The sequence below is a fragment of the Bos grunniens genome, chromosome 5, assembly GCF_055505025.1.
Source record: "Bos grunniens cultivar Pamir isolate PY7600 chromosome 5, Bosgru_T2T1.0, whole genome shotgun sequence".
NCBI classification, from domain to species: Eukaryota; Metazoa; Chordata; class Mammalia; order Artiodactyla; family Bovidae; genus Bos; species Bos grunniens.
The window spans coordinates 48,659,434-48,674,087 of record NC_141169.1 but is presented as its reverse complement, the minus strand read 5'-3'; the positions used below and the strand labels follow the sequence as shown (position 1 = coordinate 48,674,087).

General features: G+C 42.4%; 1 protein-coding gene and 1 long non-coding RNA gene across 2 annotated transcripts in view; one reads left to right on the top strand and one right to left on the bottom strand.

The window, feature by feature from the left end:
- Positions 1 to 5,015, bottom strand: part of LOC147371898 (uncharacterized) — a 30,060-nt gene extending 25,045 nt beyond the window's left edge. The window contains exon 1 of the long non-coding RNA XR_015163826.1: positions 4,868 to 5,015. This is a non-coding gene — a long non-coding RNA (uncharacterized LOC147371898). The remainder of the gene's footprint in view (positions 1 to 4,867) is intronic.
- Positions 1 to 14,654, top strand: part of HMGA2 (high mobility group AT-hook 2) — a 146,572-nt gene that overhangs the window by 57,239 nt on the left and 74,679 nt on the right. The window lies entirely within an intron of this gene.

Sequence of the window (14,654 nt, the reverse complement as noted above, 5' to 3'; positions counted from 1 at the left end):
GCTATGTCCAATTCTTTTCGACCCATGGGCTGTAGCCCGCCAGCCTCCTCTTTCCACGGGGATTCTCTAGGCAAGAATAGTGGAGTGGATCGCCATGCCCTCCTCCAGGGGATATTCCCAACCCAGGGATTGAACCCAGGTCTCCCACTGCATTACAGGCAGATTCTTTACAGTCTGAGCCACCAGGGAAGCCCATTATTACACTTACTCCCAAATCATGGTGTCAAATATAAATCAGATATGTTTAGAAAGTGATGGAAAATATCTTCTTTGATAATTCTTTATTTGCCAATAAGTTACTTTGCAGAAGGCAATGTAAAATAGTCCCATTCGTCTCCTAATTTTGACCTGTATACAACTATACATCTAGTTTTTCTTTCAAGAAAGCCACATCCTAGGAACCCAGAAAAGGATTCTATCTGGGTAATTCTCAATTTCTCTTTGTATCATTTACAAAGCGGGCAAAACCACTCCTGACATTTGATTTTTGAAAACCGTAAAATCATTTCACCACCAAAGCCCAAACTTTCTAAATCAAATTTCGACTGAAGCACAAATAGTTTTGTCATTTATAAACCTTTGAAGTTGGGGGTTCACGTCGAACTTTCCAGACAGCCGTCAACAAAGCCATATCAACGCATGTCTCTGAAGCACATTAAATTATACAGTGCTCCCCATGTACGAGCTGTGTTGGCCACTGAAGGAAAAGAACTTAACTCTTGCGTAGGCCAGTTTGTTGGTGTGGGGGTGACAGGTGTGCTCCAGCGAGGCCACTGGGAGAGGTGGAGTGTGGGGTGCCTGTTGGAGGGTGCAGGGAGTTGGCCCTTTGCACTCCACTTGCAAGGCTCGTTCTTTGTAGCTCTGGTTTGTGATGTGATTTATGGGAGCTGCAGCTCACGGGCCATACATCACCTTCCTGGTCGGCTTTGTTGACACCTTGTCACATTCTTGTGGGCTTGAGGAATTCATTGTTCTTGTTTGAACCGATAAGAACCCAAAAAAAAAAGAAAATGAATAAAAAAAATTTTCTCACTGAGACCTTGGGAAAGGCCGAGGGGGTGGAACGTTGACGTGGAGCAGTGAGGCTGTACTTTCCCAAGCAGAGCAGCCTCGCCACCTTCTCCTGCCCCAGGAAGCCTCACCCTGAGGTGTGCAGCTCTGGGTGCACCCCGGAAGTCGTTTTCTGGTTGTGAGGTGTCTCTTTTTTGCTGAGATGGGACGGGAGAGGGGCTTCAGGAGGAGTAAAGAAGAGGAGGGAGTTTTCCTTCCAGAAATGGGAGCTAGACTGGCTAAGAAGAGCTGCCAGTGGAAGGTAAAATGACCCTGGGCACTGGGGAATGTAAAGCACGCGGTGACTTTTGATGTGAGCCGGTCTCTTCGAAGTTCATCCTTTGTAGAGCGTGCTCTTCGGGCATGCTGCCATGCTGACCTCTCCCCTTTGATGTGTAGCGCCCCATGCCTCACTTAGTATTTTGGCAGCCTACACAGGCTGCCATCTGAGGCCAGCACTTGAAGAGAGTAGAACTTTTCAGAATAGCAACTCATAGAGCCACTGATGTATACAGAGGATATTACCTCCTGTTTCCACAGAGCAAATGCATGATCTGCCTGCTGCTTTTTTAATTTTTTTTAAAGATCTTTGCAGAATAATCTCTCTGATAACTTTGCTTCAGAAAACAGAATGGATTAAACTTCTTTTTATCCAAGAAAAGTTAACAGGTCAGATCATATAAACCACCTCATGGGATCCTTAGTGCTCATACTTCCTGTGTGAAAACAAGAGGTTTTCTTTGAGAGCAGCTTAGCACAAACACAGTCCATTCACTAATATTCTCTGTCATCAGCTTTTGTTGATTGGAAGGAGAAGAACCGATTCGCACCCCAGCCAAGGGCTGGTGTCCAGGGAGTTTAGCATTTTTGTGTTGTACTGTTAACAAGTTCATGTGTCCTGTCGTAAATCCCTTCACCTGGAAGCATCATTCACACATCCCCGCTAGGAACCTCATGTTGAACTGGAGCCACAGCTTCTTAAAACGGCTCTTGCAACCACGTTTCCTGTAGAATGCATGTGTACAAACTCCTTCTGGCATTTGATTTGCCAAGCAGTTACTGTGCTGCGAACAAGGAATGCTGAAGAACTGCCAAGGTAGGTGGTCGGAGAATAAGACTGAAGAGTTGACATTGTGATAATATTGAATGCAAATGAAAGTGACCTAATATATGTATGATAATACAGTGATTGCATGATTAAAGTGAGAGACTAGTTTTGGAAGGCATATACTTTGTGTGTGGGTCATCTGTCTTGCTCTGAACTGCTGTTTTTTGACTAATAGTTAAATGTCTAAATATATGCAATGCTGTCCGCATCGGCATCAAACCTCTAACACACATCCAGCTTTGAAAATCTACAAGCCCAGATCCTCCCATTCCTTACAATGCTGATGAGCCTGCCAGTTCTGCTTCTGCCTTTTCTCTTAGCTCAGAAGCTACTCTGGCTTCCAGAATTAAGTTTATTGACAGTGTTTCACTGCTCTCTGCTGGAGAAGCCCAAAGCTAGGCCTGGCTTCCAGGGCTCAAATCGTTTGCAAGGAATGCAGGTAAGATGGCTCAGCTGATAAACTCCCCGCCTCTGAAATTCACCTTAACACAAGACTTACCTGTCCTTGTCATAGATCACAGTTGAAAAGCCGTGGTGTGCAGACTAGGAACGGGTTTCTCAGAGAAGAAGATGGGTAAGATGAAAATAGATCGCTGCCCAACCTCCAATTTGTTACCTCCAAAGTTGTCCCATATAAAGCTAATCCATGTGGTGGTACACAGAAATGTGCACCCCTCTCAAGTTAACTCCCATCCCTCCATTTTGACACACAGATGTATACCTTATTCTGCTACATACGTCTGAGATGATCATCCCCCAGCCCCTCAAAAAAGAAAAGAAAGTTCTCTTGGCCAAGCTATTTCTTCTAAACTCTTTCTTTAGTATGTGTGTGTCTGGAGAAAAGAGATCAAAAGTATTTAATCAAATAAACCAAGAGTGTGTTAGGGACATTTTTTCCTAAAATATTTTCTAGGCAGGAATAAATATTAATTTCCACCTTCATTTTCATGAACACAAATCCATACCTTCACTGAAATGTTACACTTCTCAAGCATGAAACAAAAGTACAAGTGCAGAAAGAAAAACAGCCAACGCTTTTGATGAATATTGTTTTTCATATCCATTTTGAGTATGTGTATACACATCAATTTATGCATGTGTGCATGTGTGATTATTGCATATATTGTACATATGTATGTTTTGAAGGGATAAGCCTAGTACATCTCCAGAGTGGACTATGCTCTTTTAGGCTCTTTTCAGTCTGGCATCTTTTAACTTAAAAACAACTTGATGAATAGAAATCATAAAAAGCCATGTTAGAACAGCATTAAAGTGCTCTTCTATTCTACAGCATTCCAAGTGAATTATTGCTGTGCTGTCAAAGAAAACAAAAACATTTGGGAAGGACTGTTTATTTTACAGTGGTTGACCAAAAGTATGCAAGTGGTTATAAAAAAATGTAGACAGCTAACGATGGGAGGTGCCACTTGCACATTCTGAAATCCATTCACAAACCTTTGACACTGACTCCCGATCACGATCACGAGAGATAATATTAGAGGCAAACACATTTTCCATGGGGAAGATACTAGCGCTTTCAGAGCCTTGCTCATTCAGAGTAAACAAATAAAACAACTATCTTCTATCCTGTATCACTGGCATCTTATCACAGAGCCTGCTGGCATGATATGTTTTTCTTCCAAGAAGAGCAAGGAAATTTTTGCAAAAATATTTCTCTAGGAGGTTATGGCAACATGATCTTTTTTTGTGCTGTGCAGCCTTTGTATTTAAAGGTTAAAATAAAAACTGCCGTTGACAGTGTTAATAGTCTTTCATTAAACAAATACATGATTTTTAAGCTAGATAAGAAATTAAAAATCCTTAACACAGTCCCTTTGTATTAAAGATAATAAAATGTATAATCAGAGAAGATAAATTACTTGTTTTAAAGTTGCATTGGCTAGGCAGTGTGGAGGGATGAGAGTTAGAAATAGGAGGTTGCTGTTTCTGAGATGGCTCAGTGGTGAAGAATCCTCCTGCCAATGCAAGAGACGCAGCAGATGTGGATTTGATCCTTGGGTCAGAAAGACCCACTGGAGTAGGAAATGGTAACCCACTCCAGGATTCTTCCCTGGAAAATCCCATGGTCAGTGGAGCCTGGTGGGCTTCAGTCCATGGAGGTCACAAAAAATCTAATGCGACTGAGCATGCTCGCACACACAGACTATACAGAGTGAAGACCTCATTAATACTTCCTGGGAAATGCTTATTTTAATGTTTAAGGATTTCTCATTAGTGAAGGGACCAAGGAATCTAGGTCCCAGGGTTTAAGTTTCTTTTAAAAAAATTCACTGATAAATCAGCATCCACTTAACCTTCTGGTAGATTGATCACCAGATATATTTTTGAGAAATGAGAATGGTCATAACCAGCTCTAATTATCTTTATCACAGGGTGAAAGATAAGATATGAAAAGCTCTTTGATAGTTCCTAGCATGATTCTTTCACATCAAGCCACTCCATAAACATTAATTGAAAGAATTCCTTCCTGTTGACGCCATTGCAGCTTGTTTTCTGGGTGGTGTGCGTTGTAGGAAGACCCCACGTCATAAGAGTATCCTTGTGAAAAACGGACAGACAGCTTACCACCATTCACACGTATTAGACGCTTTGGGCATCCAGCTTTCCTAACACTGTGCCCCCAGAGTGGAGAGAGTGAAAGAAAAAGAGAGGAATTGGAATCAGAATCACGTGCATCTGAGCCCCTACCTCAGCAGCTCCTTCTGGTCCCTGAGGGTCTCCAGGCTCGGAGTTTTGTGTAGTGTTGGCCCGAGAGACGGTTGTCCTTTGGACAGCTCAGCTGTGTCTGTCTCCTCACCGAAACAGCATCCGATTTTATTCAGATGTAGCATTTGCCTTCCCTCCGTGACATCCTTGGGTTAATCACGTGCTTGCTGGCCAGGATATGTAAATAAAACTTGGCTACAAAACACTTAAAGGATTATGAAGCAATCTTGCTTAATAGTAGTGAAACAAAACAAAACACCACTCCAGCAAATCCTTGTGTGTGCTACTAAGTCATGGAAAGATCCAGTTATGACTGGAACTGTCCTGGCCTGAGTATTGTCCTAGACTCAGAAAGAGAGAGAGAGAGGGAGAGAGAGTGGGGGAGGATGACAGGGAGAGGAGAAACTGTGCTGCAGACAGCCCCAGCATGCGATCCCTGCAGGCAATTGCTAATGAGAACGCGGAGCCGGTGGAGGGAGCCTGCTAATCCGGGGAACCCGCCTTTCCCACCCATACTGGAATGACTGAGTCACCGCCGCTTACACATCCTTGAACTGCACACCTTTTCCTGTGTGCTCAGAGGTGGCCTGGACCCAGGGAGGACCTCCCCAGGAGGTTGCAGTCTGCAGAAAGAGAGATTCAGATGTGTGTGCCTGTGGCAGGGGGGTGTTCCTGTGTGGCTTTGCAGTTAAAGCTGTCCATCTCCTGTCCCTGGCCGGTTGCTAGCACGGGACCACGAAGCATCCCCCTCCAAGTTGTCTATCAGCAGAGCTGTCTACTCTGACCGGAGGGAAACAAGCGTGGAAACCCCAGGTGGCTCTGCGTGCCAAGAGCAACCTTAGTCAATGAGAGAGCTCAGCAGATGGCGGGGTCCTGCGTGCCGACCTTTCTGCTGCTCGTAGGAGAATCATGTGCTGCTATTTCTGTGGCTTCTGCCAGTTGGCCCCTGCCCACCTTTTCTGTTCATACTAAAGCGGCCAGGAACTGAGCGAAAGAGGAAGCCTCCTCGGCTGTGCTCCGGGCTGCTCTGCCAGGAGTGCGTCTGTAGTAGGTCCAGCAGCAAAAACAAAACAGGGCAGAGCCAGGGGAGGCCCCGGCCAGAGCAGCTGAGCGTGGAAACAAAGAAGCCCGCCAGCAGCAGCAGCAGGCTGTGGAATGTCAGGCTAAAAGGGAACTTTCAGAGTGGCCACATCGTCTCCAAGAAGGGAAACTGAGGCCAGAGAGAAAGTAGCAATATCTGGGCAGTGGCTGAACCAGGTCTGCTGAGGACCTATCCACACTGCTGTTGGATTTTAATAGCTCTGGGGTTGACAGTGCAGCCCTGGACAACTCAGTCTTCTGGACCTCAGTCATCTCATCTATAAAATGGGGATCAGACTAGATCCTCCCTCCTCCTCCGAGTTGCTCTGAAAATTAAATGAGGAAGTGTAAGCAAAAGCACTTGGTGGCGTGCCTGGCCGTTAGGAAGTGCTCGGTACACGTTGGCTGGTATCCTATGATCAGGGACTTGAGATGCCACTGAAGCAAGAAAGAGAGATAGGGAATTGTTCCTACATATCTGATCTGTGAAACGTTTTCTAATTTTGAAGGCCTTTCCCAAGGAGAGGTAAGCACATTTGATTAAGACCAGGCTGATTTTGTGATTTTGCTCAGTGTTGATGTGATTGGAATGTTTAATCAAGCAGCAGACTCCCCCTTCCAGGAAGAGCCCAACTGGAATAACGAGGAGGAAGCGGGTAATGTGAGAGCCCTGGAATTGTTGCCGGTCAGACTTCCTGAATGCAGGGTTTATCCCCTTTGTGAAAGCCAATTCTGAACCTTCCTGACTGAGAGTTTAGAATAGTCGGCTTCGAAGTTACATTCTGACTGAAAAATGCTTCCTACAAGCTGAGGAATTGCTCTAGGGGTAAAAGAAGGGAGGAAGTGGTGAATAATACTGCATTTTGCAGAAAAGGCTAATGATAGATGATTTTGCCCTCTTAGGCCCAGGTGTAAGGAAGGAATTAGGAACCAGCTTCCCTTCACTTCACTTCTAACACTTAATTCCCAAAGTGCTTTACATCAAGTTCTGACACCAGCTGGTTGGGAATCAGTTAGAGATCACAATACAAGAACAGTGACCATGTACTGAGCCCTCATTGGAGTCTCAGGTATTGTGCAAAAGCACAGTGTATTTGTAATCCCACTTCATTTCCACAACAGCCCCATGAAATATTTCCCTGTTTTGCGATGAGAAAAGTGAAGCTTGAAGAAGTTAAATAACTCACCCAAGATCATGCAGCTAGTAGACACTCCTGTGCTCTTACCTTAGCCAGTGTGCCATGCCCTGCTTTCCTCTTAATGGTAACCTTTCTTCTAACCTGAATCTCTGTGGCCCGCCGTTTTTTTTTTCCCCTGTAAATTTAAGACTGCGCTACATTCTTGCCAAGGCTACTTCTTTCAAAATTCTAAATGTTTCCAGAAAGAGGTACAGTTTATAATAAGGAATCTTACTTTCCAAATAAATTCTACCCTATTAAAATCAAAGGACCAGTTGCCTTTCTTTTTTTTCCCTCTTTTTTGGTATGTATGTGTCATTCAAGTTACAGAATTCAGAAAGGGATTAAAAACTGGGAAAAACCGTCATGTGGTATTTTGATATATGTGCAAGCCCAATGACTCTAATGAAAAAGGAACATTTTTACGAAATTACGCCTGCCCAGTTGATCCTAATAAGTTTAATTGTTTAATCCTGATAAGTATATGAATGCACAGGTGTATCTCCTTTTGTTGTCAGAAGCAAACGGTAAACTTTATTTGTGCTGGCCTTTATTTCAAGAAAGACTGTGTGTTCATGCATATTATAATGATTTATATCCCCAAGGTAAGCCATCTAGATATCTCAGCATTATTACTTTACTAAGGGAAATTTCTCTATCAAAAATTTTTATGTTCTAGTGGAATTATGCCTCTAAGTTCTCAATATTTATCAGTGTCTTTGAAATTTTGTTAGTTAGCCAATGGCACCCCATTCTACTACTCTTGCCTGGAAAATCCCATGGGCGGAGGAGCCTGGAGGGCTGCAGTCCATGGGGTCGCTAAGAGTCAGACATGACTGAGCGACTTCCCTTTCACTTTTCACTTTCATGCCTTGGAGAAGGAAATGGCAACCCACTCCAGTGTTCTTGCCTGGAGAATCCCAGGGACGGGGGAGCCTGGTGGGCTTCCGTCTATGGGGTCGCACAGAGTCGGACACGACTGAAGCGACTTAGCAGCAGCAGCAGCAGCCTCATCAAGATTACTGTGTGCTAATAATCACTAGCTGTGTGGCCTTGGACAATTTTCTTAAGCTTTCTGAGCCTTAGTTACTTCAGCCACAAAATGGGATTTATAATGGGATCATCATATTATTATAAAGGATTGTTAAGAGCATTAAATGAGTTAATTTTGTAAAGTGCTCCAGATTGTTCCTGACACACAGTATTAACTAATATTTTTAATCACTGATGGTTTTCAAACAAATTTGCTAAGAATTGTATCCATTAAGTTTTCAGTCATAATGAGCCTTCAGCTTATTCTGTTTTTATTGGTATTCAGCGTTATAAAGTTTGCTTTTTTCATTTCTCACTGATGTCTATAAATTGCATTTACTTAGAAAGGCTCTTAAGAAACTTTCATATTTCTTTTACTTCATCATTTCTTTTACTTTAGTAAGTGGTGACTTACTGTTTATTTTATCCTTCGAATTTTATCTAGAGCAGCTTTTGACTTTAAACTGTGACATATAATGCATCAAATTACACTCATTGAATTGATTTACTCTGAACTGTAGATTATTATAGGTAGAATTTGCCCTCATTTTTTTTCTTGGTGTCCAAGTTTCAAAGAAACATGTTTTTGGTCCTACTCATGGTAAATAGTGGGTTTTTAAATGACATCTTGAGATACATATTTCTCAGATACAAAAGTTTGTTGTTATGTTCTTTTGGCCAGAAAAGACTCCTCTTCCTGGGAAATGTAGCCACAGAATGCTGGGTTTGAGTTTTATTAATATCCTTGTAGATTGAAAACAAAATGTTTTCCCTCCCCGTTTTTGTTCTTTTCCATTTGGCAAACCCGGTGATTTGCCACATGAGCCAATGTGTGTCTCATTTGCTTATTTTCTTGTGCACTAGCAGCCCTGGTGATGTCATCTGGAATGTGCACAGTCCCTGGGAATAAATAACATGTTGGAACAAAGTTTTCTTTGAGGCAGCAGAAGCATTCATGCACCTTACAGTACACTCTGGGCTTCCCAGGTGGCTCAGTGGTAGAGAATCCTCCTGCCAGCAGAGGAGATGTAGGTTCAATCCCTGAGTCCGGAAGGTCCCCTGAAGGAGGAAATGGCAACCCACTCCAGTATTCTTGCCTGGAAAGATCCTATGGACAGAGGAGCCTGATGGGCTACAGTCCATGGAGTCACAAAGAGTCAGACACGACTGAGCATGCACGTACACACGTGCGCGCGCGCGCGCACACACACACACACACACACACACACACACACACACACACACACGCACACACAGTACACTTTAAATAACCCAATTTCCTTGTTAAAAAGTAATGTCAGCTGCTGGGCTCTGTGCTCTGAGGGAGGGTCCAAGCCGCTTGCTGCCGCCGGAGGAACCCCTTGGGCCGGAGTAAGCATTAATAATGTCTTTCATCTTTGAGTGGATCTACAATGGCTTCAGCAGTGTGCTCCAGTTCCTAATTTAAAAAAAAAAAAAAAAAAGTAATGTCAAGGCCACCACCTCTCCATATTTCTTGCTTCAAATAATAATAATCACGACAATGATATGTAAAGATTTTTATTATAACTATTGATTATAAACTGAGAGCCACATTTTCAAAATTATCTTAAAATTTGACCTGATGATATCAAGTATCTATACTATGAAAATGTCTTGTAAAAAAAACGAATTACTAGGTTAAAAGATCAGACAACTTAAACTTGGCTTATGTAAATATCTTTGTTACTCTGTTGTTACCATTCTTAAAAATGATTCATTGACTAGAACGAGTGCCGTTTTTTATGAGTTACAGTGCTGCAAGGAATTCATACTGTTTTCAAGCTGATGGTTCACTGAAGGTTAAAGATTCTCTGGCATCCTTAGTCCCTGTTTCCTCCTCCTGATGGGGGGTTACGTTTGAGTCATCATTCTTGCAGGGAATTACTGAGAAGTTCGTTGGCTAGAAGACAACACAGAGGTATTTGGGGAAGGAGGCAGATATCCAACCAGGGCATACCATTGAATTCTAGTGATATTTCCAGACAAAGCTTCTCAGTTTGCCAACCAAAAGCCAACTGGCAGTGGTCACTTTCACTCTCTGCCTTATCTGGAGCACACTCTCGCTTTTTGAGGGTACAGTCCATTGAATTCCTCATTTCCTGTTTCATGCACTGCCTTCCTCCTGTGCCCCTTAATAAGTAAGCAAAGACTCTCTTGACCAAAAGGTTAGATTATGCAATTCTTGTGATTTTTAATGACTTTGAGCTCATTTAGAAAGTAATGCCTGTTTCTCATGGCCCAGAATTATAGAAGGCCAATTACCTCACGCTATTTATTTGGCGATTTAAGTGATGCCTTTTCTATAAAGAGCTCATTACACAAATGGTCCCTGTGCAATCAGTGTTATTTTAGTGGGGAGTTCCAAAGACGGAAGTTTGATCTTCTAAGGCCAGCTCGACGAAAGCAATGAAAATTTTAACTTTTCTTTTTAAAGGTGGCGTTCCAGTGAATCACCCTATGGAAGAATATTAAGAAAGATATTTTATACTTGGACTCTGTTCAGTTCTAAAAGTTTTAAAGAACCATAGTCAGATCTTAACTTTTATAATTAAAATAATTGAACAGTGAAGATTTCCTGGAGTTTAATCCCTAGGACCTCTATGGTAAGATATCTGTACACAGTACAACGTGACACAGATAAGCTTTAAAAAAATTTTTTTTTTAATTTATTATTTTAATTGTGCCTTCCTTGCATTTGACCCCCACAAGGCATTTTTTGACTTTTGGATGGCTGCTGCTTGATCTCTCCCACTTACACAGACACATGCACACACCCCTTCACAAAGACTGCTAGAAACAGTAGTTGTTTCTTCTGAGGTCATTAATAACCTTTTCCATAGTGGTTTAGGGGCATAAGATGTCATGTGTGAGTAAGGGAGGCACAGATTATTTTCATCAAAAGAAAACACTGAATAATATGTTGTTTACATCTTTCACTTACTGATTCCTTCGCTAGTATATATAGAGTGTCTCAGAGCACTAGACATTTTGATCAAATTATCTTGCACAATTTTTAGCAAAGATGACTCAAGGAACCACGGACCAACATCCCTTTAGAGCTGCACTCAGCCCAGCTTATCTGACTTCAGAGTCTGTGTTCTTTCAGTGGTGAGCTGCCCTCCACGTGCAAGGACAACACACCTGATATCTTGTTTTATTATACTACTGAATTCTATGGGCACCCTACTCCAGTCTACACCAAAATAGCAAAGTATTAAACATTTCTTAAAAAAAATATTAAATGTGCCCATTTTAATCTCCTGAACTTTTATTATTCTTGTGATATAAACTCCAGGATCTCAATTAGATATTTAAGGCTTCTTTAATTTGGATTTTGGTAAGATTTATTGTTGTAATTAGTACAGTATCACCATTGTTTTGTTCTTTTCCCCCTCAAGTTCCAAGAAAGAAAAAGGGCTTTTCTTTCAACAGATCAAACAATCCTCAGTGTACTACAAGCTGCCTTGTTAGCTGGCATTTTTTTCCTTCTCTTTCCCAACACAATAATCTTAGATGCACTATAGATGGTCAGACAACCTGATCTATACCTATTGGGTTGGCCAAAAAGTTTGTTTGGGTTTTTTCATAAGCTGTAACTTTTCACCAACCCAAAACATGAGTAGTAAATAACTATCAATACACACAGATAAAAAGAGATGAATACTATAAAGAGTTTCCATTCCAAGAACGCTACCTTAAAACCCAGTACACAAAGCCAAAAAAGTGTAGGACAGGATATTTTAGCTTTGCAGAATGGTAGGACTTTAAATAGGTAGATAGGTAGGTGATTGTGTGTGTGTGTGCTTAGTCACTCAGTCATGTCTGACTTTGCAACCCCATGGACTATATAGCCTGCCAGACTCCTTTGTTCATGGGATTCTACTGGAGTGGGTAGCCTCTCCCTTCTCCAAGGGATCTTCCCGACCTAGGATCAAACCTGTGTCTCCTGCATTGCAAGCAGATACTTTACCCTATGAACCACCATCCATTCAGATAATAGTACAATTCAATGAAGTGGTACTCTTATCATCCCCTTTTTGCTGATGAAGAAATCAAGGCACAGATTTTTAAAGTAACCTACTGGAGAATTCAACAGTTGAATAAGTGATAGAGCCAGGCAAAACAGGATGGCTTCAGAGCTGTCCTATTTGATCACCTATTTTCTTCTATCACTCTGAAAAATTCTTCTGTCTTCTCCACTGGAGAAAATCCAGGCTCTTTCTCCCCAATTCTTACTCATTTTATTTCTTCCACAATTACTATGAAAGTGGATCCGTACAACAACATTACCAACTCATAGAGTAATTAGCACAAAATCATACAAATTCCTCTAGGTTAATTTTATCGGCAAAAACACTAAGCAAGGTGAGAGTCGGCCAGATCTTGGAAATTATCATGCTGTGAAGTTAGTAGTTCCTAAGTACAGGCCTCTGTTGAAGTGTAGCACTTAACACATTGTATTATTCCACTCTGTTCAACTCCAGTAGGACAGAGAGCATGTTTATTTTATCTTTGTATGTCCAGGCCTTAACACAATGCCTGAGACATAATATCTACATAATTAATTAATAGTAAATAAGGAATGGACTGATTAATAGGTCTTGGTTTGGAGTCTTTTAAAATTCCTACTTAATCTTTCATTAATAGATTCTTGGAATTTGGCCAGTGCCACAAAGAGTAAGACTGTCACCTGGCATTATTCTAAACATTATATTTCTTAAGATGAAAATCTTTCTTTAACAGCCTTATTATACTACCTACTCAAGCTAGCTAGCTAGTTGGGCCACTCCCACTGTTCTTTCGGGTAGACCGTAACTCCAGGGAGGGCTGTCCCTTCTTGGATTAGGATGAGATTGAAAGGACCACTTTCTGCTTCTCCTGTAGACTCTTGGATGTGAATTGGGCCTTTCTCTCCTTCCTCTGCTGCTTCTTCCATGTCTTCCTCTTCCCAGCCATTGGGACAAATTTGTCTTTAATGCAAAGCATAGAAACTTCTTCCAACCCTGTTTTGTTTCGTTTAGTAGTTAGTTTTCAATGTTGTCAGTTTCTGCTGTACAGTGAAGCCAATCAGCTACATATATATATATATATATATATATATATATATATATATATATACACCCCCTCACTCCTGGACCTTCCACTCAACCCCCAATCCCACCCATCTAGGTCATCACAGCACTGAGCTGCTCACCCTTACACCTAATAGCCTATTTAGAAGCCCTGTTACAGCAGGGAGTTTCCTGGTTTCACAATCTGTTTCTGCCTCTTAGAGGCCAAGCCTTGCTGGGTTCGTGGGAGATTTAGCCAGAAAACTGGCAAGGCAATTAATCTGTAGTTAACCACAACAATGAATGAACACAAAGAAATGCAGATGTAAGTAGGGGATAAACTTTAGGTGGTTCCATCAGTAGTGATTCATGATGTTGAACTATAATAATGTTTTTCTCCATGTTCTCTCCCAGTTCCCTCTGTGACCCTAGAGCAGAATTTGGAGATGACTGTTGGGCTTGAGGGGGTGGTGGTTCTGTGGCCATAGCTGTGAAGGTTGGTTCAGTGGATGTTAATCTGGCTGATGCATACTTTAATAAACATGTGGTTGAAAGTGGCACTGTGTTTATTTAGGGAACAGTGGTAGACTACAGTCTATGGGGTCACAAAAAGTCGGACACAACTGAGCGACTAACACTATAGAAACTAGGGACTGTATAGTTAAGAGAGTGGCTTAAACATTAAAAAGCCCAAGACGACAGAAGAGTAGTTTCTGGCTCCTCCACGTTTGGGCTGCAGAATCAGAGTAGAGAGGGAAGACCGCTAGGCTGGGCTCCAGCCTAAGCATGACCTTCCTTGGCTATGAAACCCTGGAAGCCACTTCTCTGATCCCCGTGGGTCTCTTGCTTCCTCACCCCTGATAACGGGCAGTCCTATCTCAGGAGTATTCCTTGAGAGCGTGAATTTAAAGTGCCCAGCCCCACACCTGGCACAGAGGCTGTACTCTTGAGGCATCCGTTCTCTCCAGCTTCTTCGCTTTGTGTCCCTTTGCTGACTTTTGTACCCTCCTGCCCACTCGTTCCATTCAGCAATCCCAAGTTGTACAAGAATGTGCCTCCTTGTGTCCTGGTTGCAGAGTAGAGTGCCCTGGCTCTCCATCGGCTCTCGCCCTGATGCTCTTGGCCGGGAGACAGGGGCTGCTGGCAGGAGCCTGAGAGGGAACGCACCGTGGTAGCAGCAGGAAAGAATTTGGCAAGGAGGTGCTCGCCACATGATTGTGATTCATACTGTACTCGCGAAGTGTGGCAAGAGGGCTAGGAGAGGCTTTTAATGCCAGCGTACAGAGAGCAGAGACACTCATTTTCAAACATCGCATTCTTTTTATAGTACAGGCATGCCTCATAGGGAAAATATTGAACTTGGCCTGCCAGCACCACGAGAGTCGTCCCAACTGTGATTTTATTACT